This window comes from Euprymna scolopes, chromosome 46 (genome assembly GCF_053919585.1).
Source record: "Euprymna scolopes isolate OS-2025 chromosome 46, ASM5391958v1, whole genome shotgun sequence".
NCBI lineage: Eukaryota > Metazoa > Mollusca > Cephalopoda > Sepiida > Sepiolidae > Euprymna > Euprymna scolopes.
The window spans coordinates 63,510,964-63,528,558 of NC_136527.1; positions in this window are offsets into that span (position 1 = coordinate 63,510,964).

Here is a 17,595-nt window from a genome sequence, read left to right on the forward strand (position 1 = left end):
ACTAGCCCTAAGGTGCCAGAGTACTTCTCCAGAATCATGTCCATCCTCTGGGCAAACACATCCTGAGACATCACCAGACCAAAAGGCATCTGCTGGAAACAGAATCTTCCAAAAGGGGAGTTGAAGGTAGTCAACAGTTGTGAGGCTGCGTCTAGTTGGATGGACCAATATCCATTCTTGGCATCCAACTTGGAGAAATATTTGGCACCAGAGAGTTTATGTGCAAGTTCTTCCATTGTTGGGGTCTTGTAATATGGCCTTGTTTAAATCTTTTGGATCTAAACACAGACGGAGCTTTCCATTGCCTTTCCGCACATAAACCAAGCTGCTGACCCATGGTGTACACTCGGTTACTTTCCGTATGATGCCTTGTTTTGTCATATTTTCCAATTCGGTCTGGATTTCCTCCCTCATATGTATAGGACATTTTCTTTGTGCATGTATGACAGGGGTGTTGTTTGGTTTCAGGAAAATGTGATATTCACCCTCAAAATTGCCGATATTGTCAAAACGGTTTGGGTACATATTTACCAGATCCTGTGTTGAACGTACTGAGACTGGTGTTTCCTGGATTGCACAGTGTAACGTTACCAGTCTCAGGTCTCTGATTGAAGGTAGTCCTATGATGGTAGGCCCTTCTGTCGTCACTACAAAAAAAGTTGATGGTCTTCTATATTCCTTTGTGTGAACAAGCTATTTTAACGGATCCATGTTGGGAGTAGCTGTCCTGCTGCACTTATTAGGTGTGAGAACATCTTCCAGAAGGTACGTAAAATTCGGCTCCTGTGTCAACCTTAGCTTTCAGAAAATGGATGCCTGGGAGGTTGGGAAGCTTGATTACAAGGTCTGTGAAAACCTCTGTCCGACTGTCGCCTTGTTCTTGAATAGAGTCGAAAGACATTTGTTCAAACTTGTTATAAATCCCTTCATTGCCCTTCTGAGAGGTATTTACTGAGTGCATATGGTTGCCGTATTTCCAGTGTTTGTACTGGTCCCTTTGTGCTTCTCCATGTCCTGGTTTATTACCTCCATCTTTCCATGTTGTGCGTGTCGGAAAACGTCCTGCTGCGGTTTTATTTTTGCTTGTGCAGACCTTAGCCCAATGATTTTGTTGTCCACACGCGGAACATGTGGTACCCCATGCTGGACATTTTTGCCTTGGATGGGAGCCTCCGCATCTGTTACACTGTTTGTCCTTGATTGCATCTATTTCATGCTTATTCTGCTCTAGTTCAGCCAACTGTCTCATGTGGGTTATGGAAACTTCATGTGTCCTACCACAGTTTATAGCTTCCGGCAGTGTCAATTGTTCGCCTTTCGCTAGAAGCTGCTTTTGGAGTTCTGGGTGCTTTGTTCCTGATATAACCTGCTCGAAGAGGCATTCCTCCATTTCCTGGATATCCCGGAACTTGCATTTCAATGCCTGCGATTTACACCGGGCCAGAAACTCATCGAAATTCTCTGATTCCTTTTGATTATACTGGCGCAGGTAAAAACGAGCGATTCGGAAGTTTTATTGCGGCTGCAGTCTTTCCTCGAATTTTTCCCAAATTATTTCTGGATTATTCCTGTCGGCCTCGTTTTCGAATGATCAAGTGTTAGATCTTTTAAGGCCTTCTTCTCCGGACAGTAGCAGGATGTGGTCGACCTGTTTTTCCAACGAAATATTTTTAACTGAGAAGTAAAGTTTACAACGTTGCTTAAATAATCGAAATGCTTCGGTTAGGTCTGTGGACGACCAATTCATCGACGGTTCGTTTGTAGCCATTGTACTTATTTATTTCGTTTAGTTCCAGACGATATAAATGCAGTTTTCCGTTTATTTATTTTATTTTTTATTTATTTATTTTTTTAATAAACTGGCAGAACAAATGTACATGTATATGTGTTTTCCGTGGAAAACTTAAACGTCTGAAAACTTATACATATACTTATACATATAGGAAGATATATAGATAGAAAAGAGAAAGTGAGAGGAAAATAGAGAAAGAGAAGGAGATAGAGAGATAAAGGGATTGATAGATAGAGAGAGGGGAAGAGTTAGAAACAGAGAGGGATGAGACAGAGGAAAGGAGATATATGTGTTTTTGGTTTTGTGTTGAATGAAACTTTTTTTTCATTACAACAATAATGAACCAATTTAAATCTTCCGGCATGCGTTTAAGGGTTACAAAATTATCAATAAATCGTTTAGTTACTAAGCAAACGTCAGTAAATAAAAAAAACGTTACCTGCGCATGCATTAGCCTGGATTAGGGGGGGGCTAAGGGAGCGACCATTAAATAATTATGCTGGTCGCCATGGAACTCAACGCCCAAGGAGTACCTAAAGTGGCACTTATACACTGATGTTATCGTGCTATTTTTTAAAAATAGTATTTGCATGTTAAATTCAAATTTTACAATATCTTTTTCTTTTATTAATTTGTTAAGTGAAAGTACAGATAACCCGGTCGGTTTCTAATGTGTGGAAAATCTAGCCCCCCCCCCCGCAAAAAAGGGGTGTTCTGGATAGTAACAAAAGATTAAAATTGCCTCAGTCTCGAAAGATTTCTTCTCTACTGAACGAGGAAAAAAACCTTCTGTTTCTCTCCCCCTCTTTCTTCCTCTCTTAATATCTCTCCCTTTCCCTCTCTAAATCTATCTTTCTCTCTATATTACCCTCTCCATATCTCTTTGAGCCCCTTTCTCTCTCTAACTCCCTCTGTCTCTCTCCTTTTCTCTGTCTCATCCCTCTGTTTCTAATTCTCCCTCTCTCTCTGTTTATCTATCAATCCCTTCATCGCTCTATCTCCTTCTATTTCTCTATTTTCCTCTCACTTTCTCTTTTCTATCTATATATCTTCCTCTTTATCTGTCCATCTCTAATCAGCAGATGAAATAAATGCTTGCCTTAAATACTCTAATTTTTTGTTCCATCTGAAGACATTAAACTTAACTCAAAATATGCATTTCCAGTTGCAGACTGTTCGATCCGCACAAAACTATTTGCATTACTTGTGGGAAATTGGGTACGAAAAGTGCCCGCTGATCAGAGTTAAGGGCAAAATTCTTTGACTTTTAACTTCTGTAATTTCTGTAATTTTATTTCATCAAAAGAAGAGTTAGTTTAAAAGGTTTTTGCAGATATTCAAATTATAAGAATTCCACTTGACTGAGTGAATGAGCTATTCTTGCAGGTCAATACAAAGACGCCCATGAACTTAACGCTATTATGCAATGTAAAATTCCAAGTGAGGTAGTCAAATACAAATCCATCGACACTGTTGTGAAAGCAGATAAAGTGGTTAATTATCCAACAGCTATATTTGCCAGGGATGCCACCGCATGTATTGCAACTGAAATTTAGTGTACTAATTATCATGTTGTGAAATATAAACCAATCCAAGCTTTGCAATGGCACATAGCTTGCAGTAAAAAAAATTATCAAACAGTATCATAGAAACAACAATCTTAACAGGACCTTTCACAGATGAATATATCTTCATTCCATGCATTCCTATGATTCCACCAGATACATCATTACACTTTAGGAAATTGCACTTTCCAATTTTATTGTCATTTGCAATAACCATCAACAAAGCACAGGGAACAATCTTTGCAATTGTGGGTCTTACAGTTACACACTGACTGTTTTTTCACATGGACAATTTATGTTACGTATTCAAGAGTCACCAAACCAGAAAATCTCTATATCAGCTAAGAAAACGGAACAACAAAAACTGTGTACCCAAGCAAAATGGGAAATTAAACCTATAAGAAACATGCATTTTCTCATTTTGGAACTTTTTCCATTGCGCCAATTTGAGCTACAGCAACGCGTGGCAGGGTACAGCTAGTAATATAATAATTATCATGTTTAACGATAATATAATAATTATCATGTTTAACGATAATATAATAATTATCATGTTTAACGATAATATAATAATTATCATGTTTTACAATAATATAATAATTATCATGTTTTACAATAATATAAAAATTAGCATGTTTAACAATAATCTAATAATTAACATGTTTTACAATATAATAATTGACATATTTAACAATAATATAATAATTAACATATTTTACAATAATATAATAATTAACATATTCAATAATAATATAATAATTAGCATGTATAACAATAATATAATAATTAACATGTTTAAGTTTGCTATCAAAATAAAGATCATTTTATGTTGAACTGTATAATGTCTTGTTAAAATTATAAACATCGGTGTGCGGTGTGCCGGTGTCGGTGTGGTGTGGTGTGGCTGGTGTGCTCGCTTTCTCTTTTACTTTCTTGGTTCAAATCAAGTTTTTAGTTGTGTTGCTTGTTTCGGTGGACGTGCTTAATATTCAGTCTCTAACACTAAACATACTTTCGCCTAAAAAAACATATTTTTTGTTTCATTCCTATCCAATCCTTAGTTGCTTAGCCTTAAGAATATAATCTAAACTTGGTAGCAAAACAATATTTCACCCTTAACTAATGGACGGACTTTTTTCACAAGCAACGAAATAATAATTACACCGGTTTACAATGACCTCTATTGATTTTTCTATTGTCGGTCAATTCTTTCTTTAGATTCTCTCACGTTCAAATCGTTTTTTATCCTTTAATTTTGATTCTTTTTATATTTCCATATATTTAATTTCTTAAGGAATTGGATGCACACAAACACAACCAATTATTATATCGCTCTCGACATAAATCGTATGGAACCAAATGTGTTTTTTTTAACAAAAAAGAAATCATATTTTTGCTCATTTTTCGTATTGAATTTCCTGAGATGAGAGGTAAGATATTTACAGTTTTTAATACACTAAATAACTTTTTTAAACAATTTTAAATATTTAAAAACTTAATTTTATTTCACTTCTATATGAAATTGATTATTCTATGCTATATAGAAAAAATAGAAATCTCTCTAATTAAAAGTATATTTTCCATATGAATAAATATTGTGAGAAATTAATCTCATAAACTCAATACTCCCTGGTTGAGGCAAAAATAATTCCGTAATTACAAAACCATACCTTTAAACTCAAATTTTATTTAGTTATAACATCAAAGAAAGGTTGTTGGTCCAGGCACAGTCCTTGCAAAACGGTGGATCAGTTTTACCTCCCGACTGGGAGCCAGTAGTTAACTCCTTTTGTTGGAGTGCTAACGTGGTTTTCCTCCATGGTGTTCTCGGCAAGAGATCTGCTGCTTTTAATTAGGCATAAATCGAGTCCGTTGAGACCCTAATTGAATTGAGAAATGTTCGTAAAGTGTTCAAATGATACCTTCCTCTAATTGGGATATATTCGGCACAATATAAAAGTCACTCTACTTGTAGTGATTTCAAGTCTTTTTTCACCAAACATTTAGGTGAAATAAACATGATGAAATTGTTGTGGCTTCATTCGCAGTAAGGCATTCGTCTCGGCATCTGTACAAAATTTGAATTTATTCCAAAAGGTTCTGAAAGAAAAATTATTGTCTTTTGATGTACCGAAAAACCTCAGCCAGTCCAGTTGCATCTTTATGGGCATAACTCTTGTAGGTTGAATATCTTGTGGCATATCGATTTTCAATTTCAACGATAACAATTTTTCTCCAATTTCCAAAGAGAACTCCTCTGAATACTCACAAAGATGCGATTTCTCTTCATCTGGAGTCTTGATTAGTACTAAGTCTATCAGATCATCTAGATCCTTCAACCGACTTCTAATTAAAATATCTTATGAAGGGTTGTTATTCTCTAACCACTTCGCAGCACTATTTATGCAAATTTTTTTGCCTTCTGTAGTGAAGTAGAAAAAAAAGAAATGAAAAAATATATATATAAGACACAGCTGTTCCTTCCAAAAGGTCGAGCTCTTCAACGTCCAAAAATAATTCACCGTCACAAAAAGAATTCGCCGTCACTTCTTCCAACTGTCGTTTCACTCTCTGCGCTCTTCACCCCTGCTTAAAAAAAGTACCGTTTATATGCTGCCCATTTCTCCACTTATGCAAATTGACTATCAACCAGAGCCATCTAGTTTTCCATTTCTCCAAACAACCAATTTTCAAAGGGGGACAACTCAAACCACACAGAGCCATCTAGTTTTCCATTTCTCCAAACAGCCAATTTGCAAAGGGGGACAACTCAAACCACACGCCCCCTTGATCTACACGATCATCACATGTCAACCCATCACGTAATCGCTCGACCAACATGGCGGCCGTCTCTCTCGCTGCAATCTCCGCGGAGCCTCTTCGTGAACGTCACTACTTGGCTCGACGTCGCTGTCTTCCTCTGATGACACCACTACCGGCCGCACATCAAGGATGTGTCGAGGGATGCAGTGGATAGATACATTGTTCGGGGACTGGACACTTGTCACAATGCCCCTCCCCCAGCGTGTGGTACAGCGAGCATCAGGCGGTTTGATCCACACTTCCTCTCCCACTCGCACAGTCGCTCGCTTCTCGCCTTCCTCCGCGGGTACCTGTGCAGTTCGGGGATGCCGCCACTCATACTTGAAGACTGCCCTCTGCGGCACTGACTCCACTTTTTGCCCTGACTTTGGAGCCATATCATACCAGAAGACAGCTTCTGGCGGTGAAATCTGGCCCCTTTCAGCTATAGCCTTAATGGTCCTGTGATGCCGCTCCACAATTCCGTTTCCGCCTGGTCTATATGCAGCCCTGAAATAGTGCCGCACTCCCCACTTATCTAACACATTCTCCATGGCAGCTGAGCGAAAGGCAGTTCCATTGTCCATTAGCACTTCCGTCACTGGACCCCTCTCCAAAAACACCTCTTCCAAGACCTTTGCAATTTCACCTGCATTTTCCGCCTTGATTTCTCTCCAAATGGCTACTCTTCCTCGTCCACAGTCGACCATTGACAGATACGGCCTCTGTCGATAGTGCGTTACATCTATCGCCAACCTGCTCCAGTTCTCTGCCACCTGAACCTCACCAGTTTCGTGTCTACTCGGCGCAGGGTCGATTGATTGACACCGGCTGCATCTCTCAACCACTGTCCTAACGGCCTCCTTTGTGATTCTGGGGTCCACCTTCCTGGCCAAGAACAAGGTTCTATCCACTCCAAAATGGTGCATGTCATGCAAATCCTTCAGAGTGTCTTCATTCAAACAACATATTGCAACAGCCGCCTCATTCAGCGCCATTAGCCAGGTCTTCCGCACCCTCGTCATCACATCTGCTCTGTTCTTTGCTGAAGGAACGATAGTGACCCTAAGTTGAAGATCAAATTCCCTAATCAGCTCCCTTAACATCATCAATCGACGCTTTACTAGCATCTCGGCAGCACCTTTCGTCTTCACCCTCCTTTCTCCTGTAGCTTCGGACTGGATCCAAGAGAACACAGTGGCTGAGTCGGTCCTCACCTCAACATTCTGTAGCCCCCATTTCAGGGCTAAGTTGATGCCCTTCATAACCGCATCCAGTTCCGCCACATTTATGTGAGCCACGTCGTCCTTCTTCCACAACCAAACAGCATCTTCTACAATAACACCACCTATCTTCAAGGTGACCCCCACTGCTATACAGCTTGCATCACACCACACAACACCTTCTGCACTGTTGGGTACATGCCAAACACCTCTCACTGGATCCTCCCTCTTCACCTCTTCAATAATCTCTCTCATAATGTCCACAGTCTCTTTATCAACTCCATCCTCCCACTTCGCTCCACTAGCTCGCCTTTTGATATAGCTACATGCAGTCTGTAACCATCCTGCAATAGGGTAATGGCCCACCAGTCTTCCGCATATTGAGAAGAGTTCTCACCTGCTCAATTTTTCCGACACCTCCGGGATCTCATTTCCCCTCCAGAACACTAACCGTTCTATCCAGTCCTTTCTTAGTTGGAGCCCTAACACCGCTCCCCCCTCCAATGATTCCGGGCATTTTGCAATTAGCCCAAAGCTGTTGAGGTGTTTTACTATGTCCTCCGCAGTTGTTACCGTCTCATCCACAAAAATATCATCAATGTAGGAACTGATGGCTCTTCTGACTGCGTCCTCCTTGCTTAGCACCGTTTTGAGGATCGCTGCCATGATTTTTGGTGCAGAATTCAGGTCAAAACCCAACCTAGTCAGACAGTACGTTCGACCCTTGTATCTGACCAGCTGGTATTTCCAGAATTCCTGTGAAATGTGGATCTGTAGGTATGCAGATTTTAAATCCTCAATCGTCGCAGCCTTCTGAATCTGCCTCCACTCTCGCATGGTCTTTCCGTACACATCCATCACATCTCCTCCCGTGTGACACGCAACGTGTACGTTCAGCTCCCTGAATCCAGTACTGGCCAAACTTTTTGTTTTGTGGGCTGAACAACCGCCATTAATGGCAGCACACCTTCCACCTTCTCCGTCCATGGTCTTAAAATCCCCTCTGAGATCCATCGGTCCACCTCCTTCTCAAATTCAATTCTTGTGCCTCCTCGCAACGTATGCTCGTAGCATTCCACTCTGTTGTTCAGTAAGGGAGGTTCTCCCTTCCATGCCCACTTGACTGTCCATTTCTCACGATCAAAGTGTGCAGAGAAATCTTGGTCCTCTATCGTGCAACTTTTGTCTAACCCGGCCGTTCCTGTGACACCTTTTTCGAATTGCACACCTTTCCAATTTAATGAAACAGAAAAAAAATTGGGGGAGTTACAAACTAGAGTTTCAAAGAATTCAATATTCCAAAATAACTTCTAAAATCTTCTTGTTAAGCGATTAAGTAGAAACTAATAAAATAAGAATTAAAAATAGTTTGCTCCAATTATTAAAACAAAATTAATAACGGCTTAACGTTTTGCAAAATTAAGAATCGTTTTGCAAAATTAAGAATGTGAGAAATTAATCTCACAAACTCAATACTGAGGCAAAAATACAAAACCATACCCTTAAACTCAAATTTTATTTAGCTATAATATCAAAGAAAGGTTGTTGGTCCGGGTACAGTTCTTGCAAAATGGTGGGTCAGCTTTGTATCCCGATTGGGAGCCAGTAGTTAACTCTTTTTGTCGGAGTGGTAGCGTGGTTTTCCTTCGAAAAGGTCCATGGTATCCATGGTGTTCTCGGCAAGAGATCTGCTGCTTTTAATTAGGCATAAATCGAGTCCGTTGAGACCCTAATTGAATTGAGAAATGTTCGTAAAATGTTCAAATGATACCTTCCTCTAATTGGGATATATTCGGCACAATATAAAAGTCACTCTGCTTGTAGTGATTTCAAGTCTTTTTTCACCAAACATTTAGGTGAAATAAACATGATGAAATTGTTGTGGCTTCATTCGCAGTAAGGCATTCGTCTCGGGGTCGACTTTTGTGAGTCCGTCTTGCCGGTAGGTTTTCGTAGACTGAAAAAAAAATGGATGTTTACAAAAAAGGCTCCAAGTAATTATATTGGCCCATACAAATTAACCAATCAGACGCTGCCTGCAAGAAATGTGCGCAGGCAGCTTAAAACATTGAAAATCGTATTGTAACTGGAATTTCTCACAATATTCAATCTAGCATGTCAATTAAGTTTAAATTTAGTGATTTCTGAGAAAACAATAATATTTCTCTGAAGAAAAAGACCAACACAGAAATTATTGATAAAATAATTTTTACATTTCTTTATTCACATAATCCCATTCTTCTTAATCACATTTCAAGTCTGTTAGATTCGACTGACCTCCTAATTGTTTGGAGAAAACCAACTTCTCTCATCAGTTCCAAAAACCCAACTCAACTAATGAATCCAATCTTTAAAAGATCTTTCTAAGATCCACATCATCTTATGTGACCTCTGTGTGAGATTACTAGAGGTCAGACTTACTTTTAAATTATCGTTATCTAACCGTTCTTGAACTCATTTATGTTATACAGTAGTAAATATCACTATTTATTCATAGCCTAAAAGATTATAATTTGTTGTGCCTGAACGATGTATGGAAATCCTATTTCAGTCCCGAAAAAACACTCTAGCAGAAGATCAAAACAAGGAAGAACACAAAACGATGAAATGTTCAAGTTTTTCACTTAAGTAACAGAAGTTCTTTTGTTTTTTCTCCTCAACCAACGATATTGAACAAAATATCTTTTTATGCTGCCATATCAAACGCACAACAGCGCGTAAATTTGCATAATTGTATCATTAAAACAGAAACATTTCAAGTTCACACATGCAAGTGTTTCTGTTATGCGAGCACATGTGCCTATCCACACTGTTACCCCACCCGTGTACTTTTTTCTTCATTTTGTCAGTGAGGTGTAGGGGTGGATTTCCACCCATCAAATTTATATTTAATTTCTAAAATTCTAAAGTACTTATGCAAGACAATGGAAGTGATATAATTTTTTCCCTTACCTTTTTTTAAATTTTAGGTTTTTCTAAAATAAAATGTGATATCCAAACATTTACACAAGAAAACTAAATTTCCTATCATAAATTGATTTATTATTGTCATGCATTATTTTATCCAGAAATTGATTATGTGATCATTTTACTATGCATTTTTTGCGACGCTCCTGCATGAACTGAAACACTTTTCTATTAGGACTGCAAACATTTCCAGTTTATACGTTTTTTCTTTCTGAATATCACTATTTAAAATTATTTATAGTCGAATTATCAGCAGAATGATTATATTGTTCTTCTATATGAATAGAATGATTATATTGTTCTTCTATATGAATAGAATGATTATATTGTTCTTCTATATGAATAGAATGATTATATTGTTCTTCTATATGAATAGAATGATTATATTGTTCTATATGAATAGAATGATTATATTCTTCTATATGAATAGAATGATTATATTGTTCTTCTATATGAATAGAATGATTATATTGTTCTTCTATATGAATAGAATGATTATATTGTTCTTCTATATGAATAGAATGATTATATTCTTCTATATGAATAGAATGATTATATTGTTCTTCTATATGAATAGAATGATTATATTCTTCTATATGAATAGAATGATTACATTGTTCTTCTATATGAATAGAATGATTATATTGTTCTTCTATATGAATAGAATGATTATATTCTTCTATATGAATAGAATGATTATATTCTTCTATATGAATAGAATGATTATATTGTTCTTCTATATGAATAGAATGATTATATTGTTCTATATGAATAGAATGATTATATTGTTCTATATGAATAGAATGATTATATTGTTCTTCTATATGAATAGAATGATTATATTGTTCTTCTATATGAATAGAATGATTATATTGTTCTTCTATATGAATAGAATGATTATATTCTTCTATATGAATAGAATGATTATATTGTTCTTCTATATGAATAGAATGATTATATTCTTCTATATGAATAGAATGATTATATTCTTCTATATGAATAGAATGATTACATTGTTCTTCTATATGAATAGAATGATTATATTGTTCTTCTATATGAATAGAATGATTATATTCTTCTATATGAATAGAATGATTATATTCTTCTATATGAATAGAATGATTATATTGTTCTTCTATATGAATAGAATGATTATATTGTTCTTCTATATGAATAGAATGATTATATTCTTCTATATAAATAGAATGATTATATTCTTCTATATGAATAGAATGATTATATTGTTCTTCTATATGAATAGAATGATTATATTGTTCTTCTATATGAATAGAATGATTATATTCTTCTATATGAATAGAATGATTATATTGTTCTTCTATATGAATAGAATGATTATATTGTTCTTCTATATGAATAGAATGATTATATTGTTCTTCTATATGAATAGAATGATTATATTCTTCTATATGAATAGAATGATTATATTGTTCTTCTATATGAATAGAATGATTATATTGTTCTTCTATATGAATAGAATGATTATATTCTTCTATATGAATAGAATGATTATATTCTATATGAATAGAATGATTATATTGTTCTTCTATATGAATAGAATGATTATATTGTTCTTCTATATGAATAGAATGATTATATTGTTCTTCTATATGAATAGAATGATTATATTGTTCTTCTATATGAATAGAATGATTATATTCTTCTATATGAATAGAATGATTATATTCTTCTATATGAATAGAATGATTATATTGTTCTTCTATATGAATAGAATGATTATATTGTTCTTCTATATGAATAGAATGATTATATTGTTCTTCTATATGAATAGAATGATTATATTCTTCTATATGAATAGAATGATTATATTCTTCTATATGAATAGAATGATTATATTGTTCTTCTATATGAATAGAATGATTATATTGTTCTTCTATATGAATAGAATGATTATATTGTTCTTCTATATGAATAGAATGATTATATTCTTCTATATGAATAGAATGATTATATTCTTCTATATGAATAGAATGATTATATTGTTCTTCTATATGAATAGAATGATTATATTGTTCTTCTATATGAATAGAATGATTATATTGTTCTTCTATATGAATAGAATGATTATATTGTTCTTCTATATGAATAGAATGATTATATTCTTCTATATGAATAGAATGATTATATTGTTCTTCTATATGAATAGAATGATTATATTGTTCTTCTATATGAATAGAATGATTATATTGTTCTTCTATATGAATAGAATGATTATATTCTTCTATATGAATAGAATGATTATATTCTTCTATATGAATAGAATGATTATATTGTTCTTCTATATGAATAGAATGATTATATTGTTCTTCTATATGAATAGAATGATTATATTGTTCTTCTATATGAATAGAATGATTATATTCTTCTATATGAATAGAATGATTATATTCTTCTATATGAATAGAATGATTATATTGTTCTTCTATATGAATAGAATGATTATATTGTTCTTCTATATGAATAGAATGATTATATTGTTCTTCTATATGAATAGAATGATTATATTGTTCTTCTATATGAATAGAATGATTATATTCTTCTATATGAATAGAATGATTATATTCTTCTATATGAATAGAATGATTATATTGTTCTTCTATATGAATAGAATGATTATATTGTTCTTCTATATGAATAGAATGATTATATTGTTCTTCTATATGAATAGAATGATTATATTGTTCTTCTATATGAATAGAATGATTATATTCTTCTATATGAATAGAATGATTATATTCTTCTATATGAATAGAATGATTATATTCTTCTATATGAATAGAATGATTATATTCTTCTATATGAATAGAATGATTATATTGTTCTTCTATATGAATAGAATGATTATATTCTTCTATATGAATAGAATGATTATATTCTTCTATATGAATAGAATGATTATATTGTTCTTCTATATGAATAGAATGATTATATTGTTCTTCTATATGAATAGAATGATTATATTGTTCTTCTATATGAATAGAATGATTATATTCTTCTATATGAATAGAATGATTATATTCTTCTATATGAATAGAATGATTATATTGTTCTTCTATATGAATAGAATGATTATATTGTTCTTCTATATGAATAGAATGATTATATTGTTCTTCTATATGAATAGAATGATTATATTGTTCTTCTATATGAATAGAATGATTATATTCTTCTATATGAATAGAATGATTATATTCTTCTATATGAATAGAATGATTATATTGTTCTTCTATATGAATAGAATGATTATATTGTTCTTCTATATGAATAGAATGATTATATTGTTCTTCTATATGAATAGAATGATTATATTGTTCTTCTATATGAATAGAATGATTATATTCTTCTATATGAATAGAATGATTATATTCTTCTATATGAATAGAATGATTATATTCTTCTATATGAATAGAATGATTATATTCTTCTATATGAATAGAATGATTATATTCTTCTATATGAATAGAATGATTATATTGTTCTATATGAATAGAATGATTATATTCTTCTATATGTATAGAATGATTATATTCTTCTATATTAATAGAATGATTATATTCTTCTATATGAATAGAATGATTATATTCTATATGAATAGAATGATTATATTCTTCTATATGAATAGAATGATTATATTCTTCTATATGAATAGAATGATTATATTGTTCTTCTATATGAATAGAATGATTATATTCTTCTATATGAATAGAATGATTATATTCTTCTATATGAATAGAATGATTATATTCTTCTATATGAATAGAATGATTATATTCTTCTATATGAATAGAATGATTATATTCTTCTATATGAATAGAATGATTATATTGTTCTTCTATATGAATAGAATGATTATATTCTTCTATATGAATAGAATGATTATATTCTTCTATATGAATAGAATGATTATATTGTTCTTCTATATGAATAGAATGATTATATTGCTCTTCTATATGAATAGAATGATTATATTGTTCTATATGAATAGAATGATTATATTGTTCTTCTATATGAATAGAATGATTATATTGTTCTTCTCTATGAATAGAATGATTATATTGTTCTTCTATATGAATAGAATGATTATATTCTTCTATATGAATAGAATGATTATATTGTTCTTCTATATGAATAGAATGATTATATTCTTCTATATGAATAGAATGATTATATTCTTCTATATGAATAGAATGATTATATTCTTCTATATGAATAGAATGATTATATTCTTCTATATGAATAGAATGATTATATTGTTCTTCTATATGAATAGAATGATTATATTCTTCTATATGAATAGAATGATTATATTCTTCTATATGAATAGAATGATTATATTGTTCTTCTATATGAATAGAATGATTATATTCTTCTATATGAATAGAATGATTATATTCTTCTATATGAATAGAATGATTATATTCTTCTATATGAATAGAATGATTATATTGTTCTTCTATATGAATAGAATGATTATATTCTTCTATATGAATAGAATGATTATATTCTTCTATATGAATAGAATGATTATATTGTTCTTCTATATGAATAGAATGATTATATTCTTCTATATGAATAGAATGATTATATTCTTCTATATGAATAGAATGATTATATTGTTCTTCTATATGAATAGAATGATTATATTCTTCTATATGAATAGAATGATTATATTCTTCTATATGAATAGAATGATTATATTGTTCTTCTATATGAATAGAATGATTATATTCTTCTATATGAATAGAATGATTATATTCTTCTATATGAATAGAATGATTATATTGTTCTTCTATATGAATAGAATGATTATATTCTTCTATATGAATAGAATGATTATATTCTTCTATATGAATAGAATGATTATATTGTTCTTCTATATGAATAGAATGATTATATTGTTCTTCTATATGAATAGAATGATTATATTGTTCTTCTATATGAATAGAATGATTATATTGTTCTTCTATATGAATAGAATGATTATATTGTTCTTCTATATGAATAGAATGATTATATTCTTCTATATGAATAGAATGATTATATTCTTCTATATGAATAGAATGATTATATTGTTCTTCTATATGAATAGAATGATTATATTCTTCTATATGAATAGAATGATTATATTCTTCTATATGAATAGAATGATTATATTGTTCTTCTATATGAATAGAATGATTATATTCTTCTATATGAATAGAATGATTATATTCTTCTATATGAATAGAATGATTATATTGTTCTTCTATATGAATAGAATGATTATATTGTTCTTCTATATGAATAGAATGATTATATTGTTCTTCTATATGAATAGAATGATTATATTCTTCTATATGAATAGAATGATTATATTCTTCTATATGAATAGAATGATTATATTGTTCTTCTATATGAATAGAATGATTATATTCTTCTATATGAATAGAATGATTATATTCTATATGAATAGAATGATTATATTGTTCTTCTATATGAATAGAATGATTATATTGTTCTTCTATATGAATAGAATAATTATATTGTTCTTCTATATGAATAGAATGATTATATTGTTCTTCTATATGAATAGAATGATTATATTCTTCTATATGAATAGAATGATTATATTGTTCTTCTATATGAATAGAATGATTATATTGTTCTTCTATATGAATAGAATGATTATATTGTTCTTCTATATGAATAGAATGATTATATTGTTCTTCTATATGAATAGAATGATTATATTCTTCTATATGAATAGAATGATTATATTCTTCTATATGAATAGAATGATTATATTCTTCTATATGAATAGAATGATTATATTGTTCTTCTATATGAATAGAATGATTATATTCTTCTATATGAATAGAATGATTATATTCTTCTATATGAATAGAATGATTATATTGTTCTTCTATATGAATAGAATGATTATATTCTTCTATATGAATAGAATGATTATATTCTTCTATATGAATAGAATGATTATATTGTTCTTCTATATGAATAGAATGATTATATTCTTCTATATGAATAGAATGATTATATTGTTCTTCTATATGAATAGAATGATTATATTGTTCTTCTATATGAATAGAATGATTATATTCTTCTATATGAATAGAATGATTATATTCTTCTATATGAATAGAATGATTATATTGTTCTTCTATATGAATAGAATGATTATATTCTTCTATATGAATAGAATGATTATATTCTTCTATATGAATAGAATGATTATATTGTTCTTCTATATGAATAGAATGATTATATTCTTCTATATGAATAGAATGATTATATTCTTCTATATGAATAGAATGATTATATTGTTCTTCTATATGAATAGAATGATTATATTGTTCTTCTATATGAATAGAATGATTATATTGTTCTTCTATATGAATAGAATGATTATATTGTTCTTCTATATGAATAGAATGATTATATTGTTCTTCTATATGAATAGAATTATTATATTCTTCTATATGAATAGAATGATTATATTGTTCTTCTATATGAATAGAATGATTATATTGTTCTTCTATATGAATAGAATGATTATATTCTTCTATATGAATAGAATGATTATATTCTTCTATATTAATAGAATGATTATATTGTTCTTCTATATGAATAGAATGATTATATTGTTCTTCTATATGAATAGAATGATTATATTCTTCTATATGAATAGAATGATTATATTGTTCTTCTATATGAATAGAATGATTATATTGTTCTTCTATATGAATAGAATGATTATATTGTTCTTCTATATGAATAGAATGATTATATTCTTCTATATGAATAGAATGATTATATTCTTCTATATGAATAGAATGATTATATTCTTCTATATGAATAGAATGATTATATTGTTCTTCTATATGAATAGAATGATTATATTGTTCTTCTATATGAATAGAATGATTATATTCTTCTATATGAATAGAATGATTATATTGTTCTTCTATATGAATAGAATGATTATATTGTTCTTCTATATGAATAGAATGATTATATTGTTCTTCTATATGAATAGAATGATTATATTGTTCTTCTATATGAATAGAATGATTATATTCTTCTATATGAATAGAATGATTATATTCTTCTATATGAATAGAATGATTATATTGTTCTTCTATATGAATAGAATGATTATATTGTTCTTCTATATGAATAGAATGATTATATTCTTCTATATGAATAGAAT